The 23,479-nt window shown below is 40.8% G+C and overlaps 1 protein-coding gene across 2 annotated transcripts in view; it reads right to left on the bottom strand.

The window, feature by feature from the left end:
- Window positions 1–15,561, bottom strand: part of LOC106668557 (brain tumor protein-like) — a 67,025-nt gene extending 51,464 nt beyond the window's left edge. For both annotated transcript variants that reach the window (XM_014397424.2, XM_014397425.2), the window contains exon 1: window positions 15,344–15,561. The gene's annotated coding sequence lies outside the window, so the exon portion shown is untranslated. The remainder of the gene's footprint in view (window positions 1–15,343) is intronic.
- Window positions 15,562–23,479: the final 7,918 nt, after the last annotated feature.

Below are 23,479 nucleotides of genomic sequence, written 5' to 3'. Positions count from 1 at the left end.
TAATACCTCGAGACTACTCTCGAATAGACAAGGGCTCTTATAAATAATTATTTGTCTAACACAAATACAAAGAGTTAAATACCTGTTTACGTTCGTCCAAATACGCGTGTACTATTTGAAAACTAAATGGGATAAAAATTAGCTGAACATTTGATTCACCCTCCCCCAACAATCAAGGGGTTGGGGGGGGTGATTCATTTTTTTTAATAAGGCGATGAGTCATAACCTACAAAAGCGTTCTATATAACAAAAACCGTTGACTCATCAAGTACCAAAAGTTTTAAAAGCAAAGGAAAAGATTTTATATAATAAGGAAATTAATTAGATTCACTTGTAAAAAAATTAAAAGGTATTTTTTTTACAATCCAATACGGTTTATTGAATTAGCCTTTTGAAACTGTTCACGTGGCTATGGAAATAATTGAATGTAACGCGGGTTAAAAACAAAACAGAAAATCCCTTTGTTAAAACAAAGCATATGCTTTTACTTATTTGTTGTCGATTACCCTTCAAATAAAACGCGGGATAAATAAAAACGAACTTTCCAGGATAGCGATTTTAAAGTTTAGACTTTCGATACAAGCAGAATAATCAAAATTTTTCGAGTTCTCAAAAAAGGCACATTACGTTTAACCCTTCTTGCCCCCCCTTTTTGCCCCAAATTTAGCAAATTTGTTAAAGCTTAGCTAATACCATGAGTTTATGGCGATTTTTCCTTCTTCCTCCCGTGTATTGGCAATACTGATTTTTTTTTTTTTTTTTGCGCCAATCTATTGGGTTGTCCGGAAAATAATGCAGGATTTTGGTATTAAACAAAAAAAAAGAAACTAGTTACTTTAAAGCAATGTTCTTTAATCAAAATAATTTCCCATTCTCTCAATACATTTCTCCCAACGTGTTGGTAACTTATTAATTCCGTCTAAGTAGAATTCAGAATTTTTAGAATTGATAAAGTCAATAAATGCATTTTCCAGTTCCGTTTGATTTTTGAATATTATGTGTTGTAAGTAGTGGTCCAGGTGTCTAAAAAAATGGTAGTCAGTAGGCGAGAGGTCCGGAGAGTAGGGTGGGTGAGGCAAAGTTTCATAGCCAAGCTCCAATAATTTTTGTGACGTTACACGTGACACATGTGGTCGAGCGTTGTCATGCAACAAAATGGGCCCTTTCCGATTGACCAAAGAGGGCTTCATTACTGCCAATTTCTGATGCATGGTATTAATTTGGTTACAGTATGATTCAGCATTGATGGTTTCGCCAGGATTTAAGAAGCTGTAGTGTATTAAACCAAATGAAGCCCACCATACCGTAACCATTACCTTTTTTTGATGAGTTGGGGGCTTTGGAAAATGTATTGGAGCTTCTCCTTTGTCGAGCCACTGTCCAGAACGTCTAGTGTTATCGTAGAGAATCCACTTTTCGTCACATGTAACAATTCTGGCCAGAAATGGGTCATTTTTGTTTCGACAAAGAAGTGATGCACAAACATCAAAGCGCTGATTTTTTTGGCGATCGTTTAATGAGTGTGGAACCCAATTTTCGAGTTTTTTCACTTTTCCAATCGCCTTGAGGTGGTCAGCGACGGTCGTTTTACTGACTTTGAGTTGCTCTGCAAGTTCTCGAACAGTTGTTTTGGGGTTTTCTTCCACCACTGATCGCAGAACATCATCATTAAGAGAGGAAGGCCTTCCACGACCTTCTTCATCTTCAAGGCTGAAATCTCCCTCCCGAAATTTTTTAAACCACCTTTGCACAGTGCACTCATTAACACAACCCTCGCCCCAGACTTGGTTAATGTTTCTAGCCGTTTGGGCTCCGCTTCGGCCGAGTTTAAACTCGTAAAAGAAAATTCTCGCTTTGACATTATAAGGATGACTGAATTATTTCCAAGTAGCGGAATGCTACAGAGGTAAACAAACAATATCATTTGGAAGAGGATTAATAAGTGTTGACATTCATACAAATGAGTAATCCTGTAAACGTAAACAGAATATTTTATATAGATTTTTTTTAATGAAAACTTAAAATCCTGCATTATTTTCCGGACAACCCGATAAAATCTCAAACACGGCTCTTCACCCCACCACTGCATTTTGTATCGATTGTTATATTTATTAAATATAAAAATTTTCATATTTAGTTTATAATTTAACTCTTTCTTGCCCAAAGTTGCATAGAGCAATGCCAACTAGCAATTTTTTAGCAGAGGAAATCCTGTGTGTTAAGGGAGGACGAAGTGTTGGTTCCTGCTCTGTTTCTGCCCATGAATTGGCAACAATGATTTATTTGGCGCCAATCTAAATTCTCTGTCATTAAACTCACAGAACTTCACACTAAGGTTTTAATAAAATTAGCTAAGTTCTAAGAAATCATTAGGCCACAAGGGGTGTTACAATACACAAGGGTTTCGACTTCAATCATCTATACAGTCTGTCAAGCTTTAAGATTTTAGTATGCAGATCTATCGCTGAAAGCTAAATCAGGGTATAATCTGTTATTAGTAACAATAGAATGCACAAATCGTTCGATGTTTCAGATTAGGACTATATGGCTGTAAAAGTATTAACTCTATTTCACTATTTTAGATGTGCTGTAACCTTTTTAAACCTGTGGTATTCCAGCATTCTGTAGCCAGGTTTTTTACTGTAAAGCTAGCTTCAGGGGTTGTTTACGTACAAAGTTTTTTGTTGTGTAGAAGTTCCATTCAGTTTACTCTATAAATATTGTTGCTATAAATATCTTTGCTCTATGCGTTGTAGGTATCATAGGTTGATGTTGCAAAAAAAAAAAAAGATCCAGTTTTGACCTGAGAGGTTAAGAAATAAATAAAAGAATTTGGGTCGACGGCGGGAATCGAACCCAAGACCGCGGGGTCCCCGCGCTGAGTCTTGACGCCCGACCACTCGGCTACTTGTCCCAGACTTAACTTATTAACTTTCTTTTATCATTTGCACAAATAAATACAACAATTAAATTTAAATAAAATAAGAAAAATGCAAAATTACATTACATTACATTTTGGACCGAGGGGAAAATTGTTTATTTATATGTAGAGATTAGTGACCGTTAATCGATAGTTATTCAGATATCGTGAGATGCGGTCGGGAGTGATGTAGGTTTCAGAAAAACATTTTCTTTATCGTGCCAACGTTTCGATCTTTTATTGAGATCATCTTCAGGGCCTGGGATTTGCAAACAATGTTTACATTTAACAAATACATTTAGGATGTGGAAAAGTGAATTTATACAATGCAAAATATATTTTATATTCAAACAAAGTATTTCTACTCACTCAAAGTGTTTGTCTTCTGTGTAATTGTGCCATCCTTGCGTGTCGTGTTGAGAAATACTTTGTTTGAATATAAAATATATTTTGCATTGTATAAATTCACTTATCCACATCCTAAATGTATTTGTTAAATGTAAACATTGTTTGTAAATCCCAGGCCCTGAAGATGATCTCAATAAAAGATCGAAACGTTGGCACGATAAAGAAAATGTTTTTCTGAAACCTACATCACTCCCGACCGCATCTCACGATATCTGAATAACTGTTTATTTATGTTCATATTCTTCATTCGCAATTAAAACTCATTTTCGAAAGACGTAACAACACCCACATCCTGTTTTCTTTGGAAAAGCTCGAGAAGTATTCACCCTTGGAATTAATCCAGGGATTAGCAGATTATCGTACATGTAAATAATCGATTTTTTTAAATGGAAGAAATTTCTGTTTCATTGCATTCGATGAGCCGTTTTTAGAAGAAAAATTTTTAATCAGTTTAATATAGCAGAGCATTAAAAAAATTAAATTACAAGTACAATGAAAATATATTCCTTAGGCCTAAAGTATAATTACAAATTTGGCACTCTCTTATTAAAATATCGGGGTTTCGAACTAGCAAATAACCTCATATAAAAAATAATAAAACAGTTGAAATCTATTTGAATACGAAATGTATTGAAAAAAAATTATCCAAGAAACCATCCAGAACGGACCCAAAAAGTTATAAAATAAATAAAGCTCCAGCTTTCCTAGATCTACGTGACTCCTGTCCCGCTACCCACTTATGATCAATGAGGCTGGTGAAAATCTTGAAATTGAAAGAAATACATAAAATTCCACAAACGGTACAGACTGTTAAACAAAACATACCGGGAAAAACTCTACCCGGATAATGCCAGGCGGAAATTGCTTTAGATAAGGGCATTAGTTGTGCCGGCCGTCTGATAAATTCCAACTTGGAACAGAACCCAGTCATTTGACAATCACACTTTCGTTTTCACTCACTTCCAACATGTAATTTAACCATTGCAAAAAGAGGAAGAAATTTCGCAAGGAACATATGGTTTTGAGGACAATATGAGCTTTAGATCAATAATGCCATACCATACTTGAATCGGTTCGTACAAATTATTTCTTTACTATATATTGAATTTAAACGAATGGACTAATTTTTCATCTGCTCTCGAATAAAATTGAAATTTCTATCAAAGAACACTAAAGAAATAAAATTACGATTTATAAGACGTTGTCACGTCAAAAAGTAGCTAACGGGAATTTGTCACAATTCAACGAATCTAATCTGATTTGTAAAATTTTAATATTAAACGGAGCGAAATGTCAAAGATAGAGTCTTGATTCAACAAGGACAATTGATAAAACACCAGTTTTCAAAGTTCAAGTTTCAAAGGATAAAGTTCTTAGTTCGACTCGAAACAAGAACGATGCATTGAGGGAAAAAATCTATTCTCTCTTTCCTTTAAAGCCCCGTTTACAGTTGAGTTTGCCTCGTGAGAAAATATCAAATGGAAAAACTTAGCCGGGAGAGAAAGTACAAACATTGGGAACAAAATACGTTGGTCTGTACAAAAATTGATGTTTCTCTCCTAAAATAAATCAATCTGACTTGGATTATTTGTTTAATTTTGAGATTTCAAGAGTCAAGATGACCCGAAGAGAAAAATGTCAACATACATAATAATGTGTAGTATTTAGTGACCGTTAATTAACGATCAAAACGGTTTTTCTAAACCTACATCACTCAATACCGCATAACACATCTCCAAATAATCATAGATAATAATGCAGATACGATTTTAAATGGAACACAAGCCCTACTCCCTTATAGCGATATACCATCAGGAATGCCCTGAATTTTTCAATTATATAATTGTGTTACGTTAATTAAAAAAATTACGTGATAGCTAGGAATCTGAAGGCTCGGCATGACACAGCAGTCAGTTAATAAAAAAAGGACCTCCCTCAAACAGAAAATAAATAAAAAATATGTATGCAACAGAATCAGTTGTTTTTTAAGTTTTCTACATGCAGAAATATATTTTCATTTAATAATTGGGACATGTTTTTATGTTTAATTCCCTTACTGATCCAATAATTCATGGCCGTAAATATTTTTATGTTGTATATTGGAACGAAAGTTTTTATGGGCGTGAATGAAGGGGCTTATCCCAAGGAATATCAAGTACTTTGGAGTAGAGTGAATGAATGTGCGATTGTAATTTATTAGTTCACTAGTTTTGTGGTCCGCTTGACCAATTAATATATTACAATTAATTAAGGTTTTCAGTTGAGATAAAAAGTCAATGGCACGAGCGGGATTCGAACCCACGATCTTCGGCTTGATACGCTGCTGCTCTACCACTTCAGCTATCGTGACCTCGATCCACTCGGACATAAACTTCCCATCTCAACCACAGCTTTTGAATTTTCCCTCCTTTTTGGCATTTTTCAAATTTCGTGTAATCAATTTGATTCTCGGCGGCAAATGAAATGGCCACGGAGAGATTTAGTGAAGATGAGCCACGGAGAGCTTTAGTGAAGTGATACTTCATTTTAAACTTATTCAATTCAAGTTTCGTGGTCCGCTTGACCAATTAATATATTACAATTAATTAAGGTTTTCAGTTGAGATAAAAAATGAAAAATGGCAAAAAGGAGGGAATTCAAAAGGTGTGGTTGAGATGGGAAGTTTATGTCCGAGTGGATCGAGGTCACGATAGCTGAAGTGGTAGAGCAGCAGCGTATCAAGCCGAAGATCGTGGGTTCGAATCCCGCTCGTGCCATTGACCTTTTTATCTCAACTGAAAACCTTAATTAATTGTAGTAAGTTATTAGTGTAAATCGTGGGGGCTTATAACCCCAACTACCCCCGGAATATCGAGTAATCTGTGGTTAAGTGAGAATGCTAACTGGACTATTATATTTTGTGTATGTGTTGTTATTTGTGCTATTTTATCCACCATTGACGAGGCTGAGGTGGTACAGAGAGGCAAGCAATAGGATAAACAGAAGAGTGTCTACTATCCTTACAACATATAATATCATAACTTAATAAACCATTCATTGGATGTTTAGTTGTCAAATAATTCAAATTAATATTTCTTGGGTTTCTTTGCAGGAAACAATCTTTTCTTTTCCAAAGAGAACGAGACTGATGCCCCTGAAATCAATATCAACAAAAGGAAAATGAGTACGATTGTTGTCTACTTCCCTTAAAGAAGCCTAAGAAATATAGCAAGTCACCAACCGGAAAAGAAGAGTAAAAAATATATAATTAAAATTAACATTATTCTGGAAGAGGTGACCGTACGTCAAAAAGCTATCCCCCAATATGCAAAATTAAAAATAAATAAATAAAATATACGTGTTTCATTTTTCATCGCAACAGCAAAATATACCTGTTGCGTTGATTATTGATACGACCAAGCAATGTATGTAGAGGTTTCATTGCTCAATGCAACGTAAAAAAGAGAAACCTGTTATATTATTTTTATTTTGCCATTATTCATAGAGAATAGGCCAATGGTGTATTAAAGACTAATATAAAGTCACGTATAACGAAAATTAAAACAAAAATAATGTTAATTTACGGTTTTAAACTGAGAGTTAATATACTTTTAAGTCCCTTAAACTGTTACTTAAGTGAGGGTGAACTATGAGGTGTTCGAACAAATTTTCTTCTGCACTTACACAATAACCCAGCCGACCATAAAATGGTTCCCGAACATTGTAAATTTGAATGGTATTTCACGTGTAAATACATTTGTATAACAACTTGGAGATTGTCCATTTGTCCATATTTCCAAAACCTTCAAAAGTGCTATCAATGAAACTAGTTGAAAGAGGGAGTGAGAGTGAGAGAGAGAGAGAGAGAGAGAGAGAGAGAGAGAGAGAGTGTGAGAGTGTGTGTGTGTGAGAGAGAGAGTGAGAGAGGAGAGAGAGAGTGAGTGGAAGGGAGTGAGTGAGTGAGAGGGGTGAGAGGAACAGTACTAAATATTGTGTGCTGTTGAGACGAAAAATGAAACAACTGAATGAAGTCTTAAGACACCATATCTTTGCCAAAGACGCTATAAACCCAATTGAAACTCGAAAATAACCAGATGGAATAACATAAGGAAGAAATACAGAACGCATCGAAAACCACAAAGCCAGCAGAGAAAATTGGCAAATTGTCAAAACAGTAATCACCTATGAAAAAATGAATGGGCCATTGACAACTTCAGCCCTTCAATCTCCAGATACAGACGGGTAATACCATTACTCCTACAATACGGAAAAATAAAACTAATCCCTCTATTTGTAAAAATATGCAGAAGCTGCCTGTAAATGGGATACATCCCAAGCACATGGAAAACTGTATAAGTAGTCTTCATTCTGAAGGCCGCACGGAAAAACTTCACAGATGCAAAATCATACAGACCGATCAGTCTGATATCCTTTCTACTTAAAACACCTGAAAGGCTATTTGAAAAACAGCTCTCTAAAAGGAAAACCCCTTCATAAATATTAACATGTCTGCTAGACAGGAAATTCCTGTAATTCAGCACTATACCAAATAACGATACAAATAGAGGATTCACTGAACAATGAAGAAATTCTTAGAAATGTGGACTGACTACACGATCCCGGAAGCATTCTTTACAACATCCTTTAGTCATAAACATCATAAAGGAATAGGAGAGCGTGTAAAAAAATCACATCAAAACGAATCATTGAATGCATCCAAAACCTGGTGAAACACAACAACCAGGACACAAAGGATTTGAGTAACGAAAAAGCATACATACTAGCCAGCGGAGGATCTGCAAGACCATATAATATAGACTCTGAACCTATTCTTGCAATAGCAAAACAAACAGTATCTTCCATCACAGGATCCAAAAAAGACAAAAGAAGAAGTGGATAAGATTAAAAAAAGTGTATAAACTCGAGGGGCGCTAGGTAGCGTAAACGTATGCTAAAACAACCCTCACCAAGACTGCTGCAATTGGAGAGGGCCAGACTAATGATCCCACCGTCTGCAGATTATGCAATGAAGAGGAAAAACAGCCACCCATATCTTAGAATGAGAAACAACGTCTCTATGTAAACATAACTTAGGAAAAAAAATGCAATTGTCGCAGTGGCTTTCAATGAGCTAATACTTCTGAGAAGAAGAAGAAGAAGAATGAGTCATCGCACTGAATTAGGGAAGAACTAGAAAGGGACAAAAAGCCATAAGGCTGCAGTGCATGGAGAGCACAAACGCCGCTTCCTAGCATCCATCTCTATCATCATCATCAACATAATGAGTGTTTTCATTATATAAGTATATTTTGATTTTAGCGGCCGCGGTGGTTAGGGTGTCCGACTCTTCTTCGCTACACTAGCGATTCTGGGTTCGAATCCCAACAGATCATATGGCTTTTTATTGATCATTGCATGAAAAATGTAGTAAAGTGGTTTGACCCTAGTCCCCGACACCCAACGAGTAGTTGGACATTATGCCCACCTGTATGACAGAAATTATTTTACTTTTTATGCTTTGATTGATAAATGAGACGTTTTTCTTTATAATTCCCTCACTGAACACGTATCGAATATTTTCTGATAGAAATTCTGGCCTATCTTGCGGTTGGATAATTATGTACCCGGTGTATTTTTGAACTTAATAAATCTTAATTGGATGGTTTAAGTTAATTTGGACCAGAAGAAGGAAATTAGTAAAAAGATTAATCAGGAAGAAGTGATCACACGTTAAAAAGCTCCCCCCCAAAAAAAAAAAAATAAATAAAATAAGAGCAAAATTATAAATAAACAAAATATATTTACAAATTTATTGTTTTTTAAACGAGGATATTTCAACCACGAGGTTAAAATATGAACTCCCTCGGGGGTGCCGGTGTTTTTGAAAAAAAAAACCATTTGCAAGGATGTCGGGATCAAATAAAGAGCCCCTGGATTCGAACCCGGGACCTTTACCTTACAGTGAAGAGTGCCGTGTCAACGCCTAAACCGTTGCGACGTTTGGCCAACGACCCTGAGATTTTATTTATAATTCCCTCACTGAACATGTACGTGTTTCGAACATTTCTGATAGATACTCCGTCCAATTCTTGGTCAACTATTTGGTTGAATAATTGTGTACAACATTGAGTATTTTTGTTTAAAACTAAATTACATATTTTCATATAGGATGTTTTTAATGTTTCTAGAAAGGTATAAAAAAAAATAGTTATGATAATTAGGAAAGGGTGGCAACATATTTTTAACTTTATATAGTACACAAACTATGTAAAACTGTTTTTCCAAGTTTCTAAGGTATATTTTTGAGTCATAAAATGGACAGAGTATTAAAGGCGTTGACAACGATACGACGCAATTTCTCGTTTCGCTTGTACAAACGTTCACAAAAATCGTTACGTTTCGCTTTCCTACGCAATTCCTGGACAACCCCGACCTTTTCCCACTGAATCCGTACCTCTATACAGAAAGGAAAAGATGGAACTTCCAGTTCCAGACCACGAGGAGTAGTGGTGGCGGGGGCAGAATGGGTAATAATTCCGAACAAAGGACTCCGGGGCCTAACCCCGCCGGAGTGGGCGTTTCGAGGAAGGCCGTGAAGAAACCCAGGCCAGGCTCCTTTTGCCGCAAGGTCACCACACTCCACCTACAACACTGCAACCTTTCACCTCGTAATTTCAACAACGTTGGGATTACACAAGAGAAAGCTCCAGAGTTCATGTTATATATTTTATGACGTTCACGTTTTTATTTCATACAGAAAACCAAATGCTAATGCCAATTTTTTTTCTTCTTCTTACAGCCCTCCCTTTAGAAAATTTAATATTTACCTATCTTTCCAAACAAAAGACTGAATACAACGATATAATTTGAACTCATTTTTATAAATTTCCTGTAATACCATTTTTACGCTTATCTGGAAGATTTGTCAATATAGCTTTAGATGTTTTCTGAATTTAGAAGGTTGTGAAAAAACATAAAATAAGAGACGAAGTTATAGATTGATAGTTACATACTCTCATCCCGGTCTGACTGTCTTTGCTGATTTTTGTTGGTTCAGACGCGTTTTGGCATATAGCCATTTTATGTGTTTTCTGGAGTAAGCACCCAAACTCAGAAGATGGCGAAATTCCGAAACGCGCCTTAATCAGCAAAAATAAGCGAGAGAAGGTTAAAAGAGATATATTCAGTATTTCTTAACAATTATATTGGGTTGTCCGGAAAATAATGCAGGATTTTAAGTTTTCATTAAAAAAAATCTATATAAAATATTCTGTTTACGTTTACAGGATTACTCATTTGTATGAATGTCAACACTTATTAATCCTCTTCCAAATGATATTGTTTGTTTACCTCTGTAGCATTCCGCTACTTGGAAATAATTCAGTCATCCTTATAATGTCAAAGCGAGAATTTCGTACGATTTTCTTTTACGAGTTTAAACTCGGCCGAAGCGGAGCCCAAACGGCTAGAAACATTAACCAAGTCTGGGGCGAGGGTTGTGTTAATGAGTGCACTGTGCAAAGGTGGTTTAAAAAATTTCGGGAGGGAGATTTCAGCCTTGAAGATGAAGAAGGTCGTGGAAGGCCTTCCTCTCTTAATGATGATGTTCTGCGATCAGTGGTGGAAGAAAACCCCAAAACAACTGTTCGAGAACTTGCAGAGCAACTCAAAGTCAGTAAAACGACCGTCGCTGACCACCTCAAGGCGATTGGAAAAGTGAAAAAACTCGAAAATTGGGTTCCACACTCATTAAACGATCGCCAAAAAAATCAGCGCTTTGATGTTTGTGCATCACTTCTTTGTCGAAACAAAAATGACCCATTTCTGGCCAGAATTGTTACATGTGACGAAAAGTGGATTCTCTACGATAACACTAGACGTTCTGGACAGTGGCTCGACAAAGGAGAAGCTCCAAAGCCCCCAACTCATCAAAAAAAGGTAATGGTTACGGTATGGTGGGCTTCATTTGGTTTAATACACTACAGCTTCTTAAATCCTGGCGAAACCATCAATGCTGAATCATACTGTAACCAAATTAATACCATGCATCAGAAATTGGCAGTAATGAAGCCCTCTTTGGTCAATCGGAAAGGGCCCATTTTGTTGCATGACAACGCTCGACCACATGTGTCACGTGTAACGTCACAAAAATTATTGGAGCTTGGCTATGAAACTTTGCCTCACCCACCCTACTCTCCGGACCTCTCGCCTACTGACTACCATTTTTTTAGACACCTGGACCACTACTTACAACACATAATATTCAAAAATCAAACGGAACTGGAAAATGCATTTATTGACTTTATCAATTCTAAAAATTCTGAATTCTACTCAGACGGAATTAATAAGTTACCAACACGTTGGGAGAAATGTATTGAGAGTATGGGAAATTATTTTGATTAAAGAACATTGCTTTAAAGTAACTAGTTTCTTTTTTTTTGTTTAATACCAAAATCCTGCATTATTTTCCGGACAACCCAATATCTCCAAGTTATTCAAAATAATTAGATTGATACTTTTGTCTTTTTTAGTATATAATTAGAATAAATTAATGTTTATACTTTATAAATAGGTTTTTAATAATAAATTTTTGTTCAATCTTTTACAAACGTATAATTTCAATTTTAAATTTTTCATATGGAAAAATTTGTATTTTTGTGTTAACTGCAAAATGTATTGTTATTTAGATATCAGCCCGTTTAAATAAATAAATAAATAAATAGGCTGACAAGGATAGGTAACTATCAAACAATAGGTTTATCATCCAACAGACCACATGAGGAAATATCACAAGAAGTAAAAATAAAGTATTAACTGACTCTTTTTTAAAACTTATAATTATTATTATTATTGGATAAGATTTAATTGCAATTATTCTATCGATCTAGTAAGTATTTTAAAAATAAATAAACATATTGTGTCTTAAAACTTAATGGCTCGATTCCAATAAAAAGTACCAACTGTGATCCTGTTTATGCTGGCTTTCAGACTTAGTCTTACGTTTTTTATGGGATGTTATTCCATAAAGTCCAAAAAATATCTAAGCAACTTTCTTCAAATAATAAAAACCGGCCGAAGGTCTAGAACCGAGGAAGGACAAAACATTGAGAGACATGGAAGTAAATAATAAACAGAGGAACCCCCCCCCCCCTATTCGGGTTGAATTTTCATGAGAACGCCTAAATGGAACGAGGGAACCGCCTAAAAAAGATTTCCTGGAGTCTGTTGTCTCGGGATTCCAGTGGAAAACCGAAAGTGGACTCGGGACTATTTATACGTCCTGCACGGTTCGTTCGCGTGCTACTGGAACACATGAAAATGAAAAATGCTTATTGGAAACAATGGTAATGGGATCTGTTGGATGGGTATTTGTCACGGTGGCCGGGCTATTGAATCAGAAGATTTCTGGGAAATGATTTGTGTGCACGACTGCAAGTTTTGACTTTGCGCCTTCATGCCTGATCAACATTTTTTCGGCTTTTGTCGCATTTCGTTTTTTTTTATTTTTTAAATGCGTTTTATCTAGGACTTAAGTTGAAAATTAACAAGCGCCCTTTTTCAACGATGACTTGATGCAGAAAATACAAGACTAATGCAGAAAAAAATTGTTACAGCGTACGGCCGAGCGTTTTTATTTTGCGCCTTCGCCCCTGGCATTTTTCAGTTGGTGTCTCACTTTTTTAATGCTTTTTATCTTAGGGCTTGAGTTGAAAATTAACAAGTAACCTTTTACAAGAGGACTTTTTATACAGAAAATACTAGTCTAAAGTAGAAATTTTTTTAGAACTTAAGTTTATTTTGCGCCTTCTGGAATTTTTCTACTTTTGTCGCATTTTTTTAAAATGCGTTTTATCTAGGACACAAGTTAATATTAAGAAGCAACTTTGTAAAATATGACGGCTTAATACAGAAAATACAAAATTAAAGTAGAAAAAATGATTACAAATTCTCCGGGTTCTAATCATCAACCTTTGTATAAGTGCCGTTCATAGTTTCAATTTTCAACGTTCCATAAAATCCAAGCCTGAATTAATAAATAATTTGAATTTAGTGGGCGTAAATTATGCCGAATTCACATAACTATGCTACCGTATCAAAGGTTTGAAAATACCCTAACAACAACGGCAAAGTAGCAAAATATTGTTTTTAAAATCATTCGAAAACTCATTTTTCGTATAGAACGATTGTGAAAAAGGTAACTTTTAATACCTTGTAAGCTAACAGGGCAGTGTTAAAAATACGGCATTAAATATGCGTTTCTTAAGGATATTTTAAAGGAGTTTACCATCCCTAGAAGTCTAAAAATAACTTCTTTTTTATTTATTAAAACGAACTTTAGGAATAAGTAGAATAGTATAAACCGTACAAAAAAAAGAACCAAGTTATTAATGTAAGTTATTAAATCCATTACAGTTCGTGGTCCGATTGACCAATTAACATTTTTCAATTGATTAATATTTGAAAGGTATTGGTCGAGATAAAAAAAGTCATTGTCACGAGCGGGATTCGAACCCACGACCTTCGGCTAAATACGCCGCTACTCTACCACTTCAGCTATCGAAATTTCGATCCGCTGGGACGCTAACTTCCCACCTCAACTTCACCTCTAAAATTTTCCCTCCTTTTTGCCATTTTTCAAATGTCGTGTAATCCATTTGATTCTTGGCGACAAATGAAATGGCCACGGAGAGCTTTCGTGAAGATATACTTCAGTTTGAGGTGGGAATTCAGCGTCCGAGCGGATCGAAGTCGCGATAGCTCAAGTGGTAGAGTAGCGGCGTATTTAGCCGTCGTGGGTTCGAATCCCGCTCCTGAAGCTGACTTTTATATCTCAACCAATACCTTTAATAAATATTAATTAATTGAAATTTTACCATAAATTATTTCAAAACATGGGGGAGAGGTGTTAAGTCAATTTAATTAAAATGTATAGAAATTAAATTTTTTGTTTTTCCGGTTCTGTTGGATTTTGAACAGATACGTGGGGCATAATTGAACTCTTTAAAAAATTAATGCGTTGATCGGAAGCAGGAAAACAATGAGTTTTATGGTAACAACGTGAATCATTATTTTTGGAATTGGATGGAAACGGACCGCCGATTGACGAAGTTGAATTTTAAGAAAATTACGCAAGGTTTTTAGTTGTAAACTTTTTTTACAAATTTTAATGGGCCTATTTTTTTTTTAATTTACAGTCGAGGTTAATTTTTTCAAATTTTTCTCCGGGGAAAAGCATTCTCGTAAAACTTTTTATGTGACGTGAATGCTTAATGGCGAGGTCTAAATAATTTTTCAATTTCCACGCCATGCAGCTTTTGTTAGAAATGACTCGGCAGGCCGAGCGTATGACGCTCGAGGGCGTTTTCAAATTTGATATGTACATCAAGGGCCAGAAAGGATAATAAAAAATATTTTTTGTACTTACATAAGTTAGTAAATCCAATATATCCAAATGAGGGAGGGCGACCGTGCGAAATATTGGCGGCTAATACGATTTTTTTGAAGAGTTCAAACGATGCCGCTTTTAAAAGAACTCTCCCTTTATGGCCGACGAACACAAAGGGATCGGTTCGACCTGAATTAAAATAAAATAAATAAAAACAATTCCGCGGCTTCACCGTCGTCACGGCGACAAAAAGCCACGTGCCAGGAAAATATTCCAGTTGTAAACGGTTAAACGGGTGTTCGGAGGGATGATCCCCTTTAGACCTGCGACGTCGACCCTCATCAAACTTAAGTCCCGAAGACAAGGATGGACGTTCCGAAGAAGAGCCCACAGGTACGTACAAAAATCACCAACACAGTTTCACTCGCAGACCCACTCAAAATACATAATATATTTCATCTTCAACACAAACACTACACTCAAGACAAAGAAACTTTATATAATAAGACAAGTAGTACTTAATTCATATAGAAAACAGTACAGTATTTCTGCAAAACGATTAATAAAATTTTGAATAATAATAAAATAATTTAAAAAACGTGTTTTATGACACAAACTAAAATTCGTTTCAACAAAAAAACAGTACTCACCAAGAGAGGATGTCTTCAACACGATGCGGTCAACATTGTGCAAGTCCATCCTGCAATAAGAAATCCCTTCAAATAAAAATTATGGTCTCATACAAAAATTAGGTGCACTATCGATGCTAGTTTTTCTTGAAAAGGGGGGGGGTGGTAGTTGTACGATCCAAGGTGTTCGGTATAGAACTTGTGCTACCTTCGTACTCTAGACAGGGACTAAACTGAAAGCGAACTGATGCTTGGCCACGAACCCCACCACTCGTCCGCGGTGGTGGGGACGAAAAGGGTGGCTTTCGAAAGGGGGAGAAGCCCAAGCCAAGCTTCGCTTTTTCTCCCCTTCCATCCGTGGGTGCAGTTCGCTTTGTCATGCGGCTTTGTCTGTCAAGAAAGAACTTAAGAAGTAGGAAATTCTGCCCAAGGGGTACGCGTTGCTTTTTCGCCGCGCGCTCCTACCAAGACTTGAATAGTCGGAAAAGATGGAATATTTTGGTACCGATTGTAATTACAAAAAATCTTGTACGTTGAAAGTCCCCGCCCTTTGTTTATTAAGTTTGAGCCGAACTTGCTCTTTCTCCACACATAAGAAACAACTGCCTGTAACAGTATTAAAAGAATATTAAACTTGACTGTAAACATTTTAAGAAACAGTGAATAAAAGGAAGAATTGCGAAAAACTGTCAGTTTTAATAGACTTAAATTTATTTTAAATATTAAATATTTCAAAACCACAAACAAATAAAAATTCTATCTTTAAAAACAAGAAAAAATAAACGGTGGTTGTTGTCTGCGTACCTGGACGCAGGTGCGGAGGGCAGAGATGGGTATTTATTAACTGATAATCGGAAACTTCGCTTTTTTTTATTGATGTCAACGAGCTACGATTAATCTAATATCGATGTTTGTGTCACGATTTATCGCATTTTGAAAAGTTTGATTGGAATAAGTGATTCCACTGTTCTTTTCTTAAAAAGACTAAGTTATAATAAAGAAATTAAAATTTAAGGCAAAAGTTAGCATATTTAAAGGGAAATTTGGGAAAATATGTGGTGTGGAGAGAATCTGACAACACTGCACCAGCAACACTGTATACATACTAATGACATCGGCTCCGCTAAACATGTGACTAGCAGTATGGCGGTCCCGGTTGCAGCCATTCTGAAGGATTCTATTGAGAAACAGAAGCCCAGACGACAAATTGGAAAGTGCTTGCGACACACGCTGTTAACTTAGCACAAGAAAAGTTTTGGCACGATAGAGCAAATTCCTCTTCACACATTATCTTCTCTCCTGGATCCCAGGTTTAAGAAAATGTATTTTGAAGATTCAAACTGTGCAGCTAAGGTCATTAGCACCGCTTCGAAAGTACTTAAAAAACGAGCTTTTTCTCCTACATTCAATGAAACGTTATCAGACTCTGACTCACCGGATGGCCCTTCATCACTATTCCAAATTCACAATAAAAAATACAGAAAGCTTGGCCGAAATGCTGCAGTTCAGACGCTGCCACAAGTACCATCCCTGAGGAATTCAGCTTATGCCCAAGGGCACCACATGCAAGATCCAGCAGAACGTTATACTATATTGGAAACATACGCAGGCAACATTTCCAACAGTTTCCAAAATAGCTTTCCAGTATGTGCATACAGCATCAATTCCTTCGGAAAGGATTTCTCTGAGGCAGGTTTGCTCCTGAGGGAGCAGAGGAACCGGTTGAAATGAGACCTGACTAACAAATTAATTTTAAGGACATAGATGTTAAATTTTGGTAATAGGAAGAGGAAAATTTTTAGATTATTTTTTTTAATTGTTTAAAACTTTCAATTTTTACTTGTAAATTTCTACAAGTATCCATCCCTAACCACCCCCTATATTTTTAAATTAAACTTACATAAATTTGTGTTTCTTGTGTTTTTCCATTTTTTAAACAATCTTTTTTTTTTTTTTTTTTTTTTTTTTTTTTTTNTTCCGAGAGGCTCCAGCTCCGCGTATTTCTCTAACAAGAGCACGACGAGAGGGTCCACAGAGAACCTGTCGCGTATAGCCCAGACCGCGCTCAGAGAGTCGGTACATACGAGGAAGGCTGATCCCTCCCCGGTTCGCACCGCCTCGAGAGCGTGCCAAATCGCATACAGCTCTGCCGTGTATCCGCTGCAGTGCGGGGGCAACGACCAGAAGATGGCTACTCCCTCGCTATACACAGCACACGCCACACCATCGCCGGTCTTGGACCCGTCTGTAAAAATCAGACGAAAACCGGCGTATCTATTTCTAAGGTAAAGGAACTTAGCCTTGTAGAGGTGTACACGATTTAGGCATTTCGCCAGATCGTCGCGGACGAATACGGCCGGAAGGGTCGGGGGGGTTGTCGGCTGGTGCCCCACCCGAAGCACCGTCCCCAGCGCCAATCCGGCCCTCCCTAAGGACTCACCGAAGCGGATCCCGAGGGGTCGCGTCCGCGAGCGAAGCCTGTCGTAAACTACTCTGTACGGGCAGTGGAGGATTATCATAGCGAGGGGGTGCTCCGGCTTGGCTAAGAACCCGGCCGCGTAACCGTCTGTGCCTTTGCGTTTTGCCGCTCCTAAGCCATATCTGGCTCTTTGCAGCTTCTTGGCTTGCGCTGCTATATAGCTTTTTGAATTATAGACGGAAGCTATGTTCTTTCTTTGTCTGTTAGACGATCGCATCTCTACTCCACCTGGCGAGCTCTTTGTCACAGTTTAGTTTACTGCGTCCGGGATGGGCCTCGCGGAGGCGGCTCGCTCGGGATATTCAGGTGGAGGAGGTATAGGCTTTTCTGATGTTTTATCTGTAGCTGTGTTATTCGGCTGTCTTTATGTCGGCCATCCTTTCTGTCTCATAACGCTTTTCCACATCTTTTGTGTTGCGTTACATTTCGCTCGTGTGGTGATCGCTGCTGCTATGGCACCCATAGTCGCCGTCTGCTCATTTATTTCGAAGAGCCAGCGTACACGTGGAACGACGTGTTTTGGACAACTGAGGAGGACATGTTCTACCGTTTCTTCTTCGCCACAGTCGCACAACGGACTAGGTTTAAGTCCGAAGGAATGGAGCTTTGCGGCGAAGTCTCCATGTCCCGTTAATAGCTGCGACGTGTAGTGGTCGATTTGGAGATGTTTCATCTTCAGTCGGCTTTTAATGTTGGGGAATAGCTCGTACGTGTGACGACCCTTGGGAGAGCCGTCCCATCTCAGCTGCCATTCCCTCAACATCCAATCTTCGGCTTCTTCCGTACTCGCGACTGGTATGCAGGGTGGGCGTCCGTTCTTTATCTCCCATTTGGCGCAGATGGCTTTTGCTTTTAGGTCGATGGGCGGTCGTCCAGCGATGACTTGTAGGGCCATTGTGGATACCGTCCTGTACGCCTGGGTAACGGAAAGCAGGGCTGCGCGTTGGGCTTGTTCTAGCACGGCCCAATCGTTCGCCCGAAGTGCGCGTGTCCACGCCGGCGCTGCGTACAGTATAACAGACTCACACAGCGCCGTGTAGTACACTTGTCTCGTTTTGTACGAGGCTCCCCACGTGGCGCCAGATAAGGAGCGGATAGCCGCTATCCTCGTTGGCACCCTAGTTTTGGTGTTCAAGGCGTTCGAGCTGAACCTTAGGCCGGGTGTCATACTCACTCCGAGGTAGGACAGGGCCCGAGGGCTCTTTATGGTCACGCCACCTATGCGAATCACTGGCGGGGACCGTGTATTGAGCTTGCCTTTCAGTAGCATGAGCTCTGTTTTCTCCGAGGCCAGGTGCAATTTATTTTTCTTGCACCAGTTTTCGAGCACGTTCACGGCGAGCGCGCCCATTTGTTCTAGCTGTGCCTTGGTATCCGCCTGGATGATGACTGCCAGGTCGTCAACGTAAGCAACGGGTGTGAGTCCTACTCCACTCAGGTCAGCAAGTGCGTCGTCGAATAGCACCGCCCACAGGTACGGGCCAAGCACTGATCCTTGAGGGATTCCTTTTTGAACCGATCTTTGGCAGTCTCTGCTGTAGTCGCTAAGCGTCACCGTGCGTCCGCTCAGGTAGCTAGCCACCATGGTGCAGAGGTCATTCTCGACCCCTCGACGGGTCAGGCAGCTGAGCACGGCCGGCCACCACATGCGGTCGAACGCCTTTTTCACATCAAAGAAGACGCCGGCAACGTATTTGTACCGCGATGCCGCCGTCAGTTCCGTGATGCTTCGTATGGCATGTGTGGTGCTACGCCCGGGCATTCCGCCGTATTGTCCCGGGTGAAGACGCGTGTCAATTGCTGCACGCAATCTGTTTAACATCAGTTGCTCCAGCGTCTTCCCGAGTACCGATAGGAGGGAGATAAGCCTATAGGATGAGGGCTGGTCCGCTGGTTTACCCGGCTTTAGGAAGGCGCAGACTCGTGCTGTCTTCCACCCGTCAGGGAAATAGCCCAATTGCAAGCAGTCGGCCATGAGCTGGTGGATGTATGGGGTCACGACGGCGCAGCAATTCTTCACCACCGCTGCGTCAACAAGGTCTTCGCCCGGCCGCGTAACCGAGGGTGAGTTGCTCTCTCCGAAGTTTGGGAGGCAAGACCCCCAGCTCGCAGCACACTGGCCAAGGGGCTGGTCCTGAACGCCCCCGAGTAGCTCTGAGACCCGGGTAATAGAGCCTATCGAGCTTTCTCAGGCGCGTTTTTCGGGCCGAGGAATAAGCCATACATCCATAAAAGATCCTCGAACAAAGCAGCGAGTCAAAATTTTTTAGCAGAGTCTCCCTGTCCGCTTTCCACTTATAGTGACCAACAAATCTCAACAGTGAGAGGGTTTTCCTGCTTTGGACCTCGACGGCGTCGATGTGTGCCTGCTATCTCAACTTTTCATCGAACAGGAGGCTGAGGAACCGCACCTTCTCCACGTACCTCACAGGTGTGCCCCTCAGGCAGAGTTGAAGGGGGTTATGGGCCCTCCTCAATCTGCAAAAGTGAACACACACCGTTTTCGAAGTGGAAAAGGTAAACCCGGTTTCCTCGGCTATCGCAGCCACATCGTTTATCGCCGACTGCATACTACTGCCGAACTCCGCCAGATCCTTACCCGAATGGTAGAAGCAGAGGTCGTCGACAAAGAGCATTTTCTTTATCTGCGGACACCACTAGGACTTTCCTTTACTTGTCCCGCTTCTAGGCCCTTTAAGAGCTTTGCAGGTGACATTTTGCTTTCCTCTGCCTAGTGGTCGTTGCTCAAATTCCCCCACCGGAGCTTTGCGGCGCTATGATAGCGCCCCCGGGATGGGCCGCGCGGAGGCGTCCGGCTGGGATGTGGGGGAAGAGCATGTGTGTCTAATATGTAGCTATAAACATTATTATTAGGCAATGCTGGTTATTTGGTGCTGCTTCTTTTTAGGCAGGCCAGCCTTTTTGTTTCATTACTGCCTTCCAGTACTTTTGAGTTGCCTTATAATCAGTTGGACTAGCGATGATGGCTCGCAATGATCTCATTGTTCCTACTTCTTTATTTATTTCATATGACCATCTCGTCCGGTGAGTGCAATATATTTCACAAGATAGAGCGACATGCTCCACCGTTTCCTGCTCTCCGCATGAGCATAATGGTGTGGTACTCAGGCCGAATTTGTGCAGCTTGGCCATGAAGTCTCCATGTCCCGTCAGAAGCTGCGCCATATAGTGATCCACCTGTACATGCTTTGCTGCGATCCTGTTGTCCACGCTAGGAAAGATTTGGTATGTGTATCTCCCTTTGGGTGATGCGTCCCATCGGCGCTGCCATTCTTCATGCATCCATCTATATGCCTCACACGAATTCGTTATGGGGATTTTAGGTCGTCGCCCGTTTTCAACGTCCCAAGCAGCTGCTGTTGCCCTTGCCTGTAGGTCCAGCGGTGGCCTCCCTGCAATGATCTGTAAGGCGTCTGTTGAGGTCGTTCGGTATGCTTGAGTTATGGCGAGCAACGCTGTTCTTTGTGCACTCAAGAGTGTGGCCCAGTCAACTGCCCTCAGTCCTCGCACCCAAGCGGGGGCTGCGTATAAGAGGACCGACTGGGGGGACACCGTCAGCGATACCGTTCACCGACACCAAGAAAAGCTCAACGCTCATCACCGAACCCTGAGGGATACCGTTCTCCTGAACATGCTCCCTAGAGAGCACGGTTCCCAGCCTGACTCGGAACCTACGGTTCTCCAGGAAACCCTAGATGAACCGTGGCAATTTGCCTCTTAGACCGAAATCGTGACATTTCCGTAGTATCGCGTATCTCCACGTCGTATCATACGCCTTCTCGAGGTCGAAGAACACGGCCAGGGCGTGCTCTCTGTTCAAGAACGTGTCCTGAAGGTCGCCCTCGAGATGACATGCATGATCCACCGCAAAGCGATTCCTACGGAATCCCGCCTGATACTGGCTGTAAAATCCCTTTGTTCAAGGGTTCACCATAGACTCCAGGACTTTGCTCAAGCAGGTTGTCAACGAAATCGGTCTGTAACTCGTAGTCAGGCTTGGATCCCTACCCTCTTTAAGGATAGGTATGATAAGCGCTTCTCGCCAACGATCGGGGGTAAGAGCCCGAATCCCATATGTTGTTGAACAAGTCCAACAAGCGACGCTTCGCACCCTGGGGAAGGTGGCGAAGCCTCTCATATGGGATACCGTCACATGCGTTCCCGATTTACTCATCGTCAACAAGACAAGAGGATCTTTAACGTCCGCACCTGGTCTATTCGGCCTTATCGGACGCTTTGATTCTCAAGATGAGAGCTGACGCACTTCTGCATACGACGGAAAAGTGTTACCGCCGCAGCATTGGTGTAGTGGTGTCCCGGCCCCTAAGGGTCAGTAGCCACGCTCTCCGCTTGTCCACTCCGAATGGTCGGGCCCGCATTATGCGTCAGGTCGTACGCCGCACGCGAGGGGCTAACGGGCCGACATACATCAGCCCGTCCCCCCCTCGCGTACTCCCTAGATAGAGAAGGCGACTCTATCTCTCTGAGTGTAGAGGCTCCCCTAGCGTAGAAACTTTCGGGAACTCCCCGACAGCGGTTTCGGATTATAAAGTGGGATTGCTACCCACCCCCTAGATGAGCACTGCCTACGGACAAAGGTCTCTTACCGAGCTCAGCCTACACCTGCTGCACGTAATCGAGGGACGCCATAGGTCTAGCCTAGGTGGTCCGTTCCTTCGCTTCCCCAAGGGTACCACGCCGGTCATACGCACAACAATGCAAAGCATACTCGTCAGAAACCGCCGATATCACTACCCTTTTCCAATCGCTTACTCACGCATTCGAGGGACTGTAGCATGATCATGACGTCCTCAACGCTTACATGCTGTCGTCCAGTCGCAACGTCTCCCGTGAGGACCAGGTTTAATACATTGGCCATGCGCAAGCTTCACGAAAGGTCCCAGGTAGAAGACAGCCTCTGTCTAAGTTCCCGCCAGGGGCATCACCACAAGGCACCACGAATCCGTTCCCGATGTGACAGAGGGCCGGATTCTGGAACATTTCTGTCACCCCGTGGTACAGATGGCCATACAACCCTCCCCCATCTTTGCAGACAGGATCTGGTGCACTGGCCCTCGTGTGACTCTGCTAAGGCACCCGACGTCCCTGCCGACCCTGAGACCGACATAAGACAGCTTGTGCTTTAGAGAGGTTGCCACGCCCTCAAGGCTACACCATTATTTTGTGCCTGGATACCCCCCTTGTAACCAAGGGTTAGGAGGGGTCACAGGATAGTATGAAGGAATTCGGATTGAGAAACAGGGCCGCGGAAGAGAACACGAGGTGAGCCGTTTCGGGGTCTCGAGTCTCAACCGCACTATACCACCCGTCGTCGCCGTGGTTGGGATACCGTCACACCCGGGGCATGAATTTCGGGCGCGCCCCAACGCGGACTCGAACTCTCCCATCGTCAGAGGCATGTTGTACGCTTCACCGGTGCCGCCGCCGAAATCGATCTCAGTAATCGATCGCCTCCGTCTCTGTTTTCCTTTGTCGGAAGGTATCGGAATATGCTTCGGAACTGGACACCGCGGCGAAATGCCGCGCCAGTTCTTCGGCAACCTTCTAGGCTTCCGTCACACTCCTGCGATCGGTGGTCAATATCGTTACCGACGGAGGTCTGGATCGGCCAGGGAGTGCTCTGACCCTGTCCCATA

The sequence above is a fragment of the Cimex lectularius genome, unplaced genomic scaffold, assembly GCF_000648675.2.
Source record: "Cimex lectularius strain Harlan isolate CLEC.00 unplaced genomic scaffold, Clec_2.1 scaffold290, whole genome shotgun sequence".
Taxonomy (NCBI): domain Eukaryota; kingdom Metazoa; phylum Arthropoda; class Insecta; order Hemiptera; family Cimicidae; genus Cimex; species Cimex lectularius.
The sequence above is the reverse complement of the archived record's forward strand: the minus strand, read 5'-3'. Positions and strand labels throughout refer to the sequence as shown.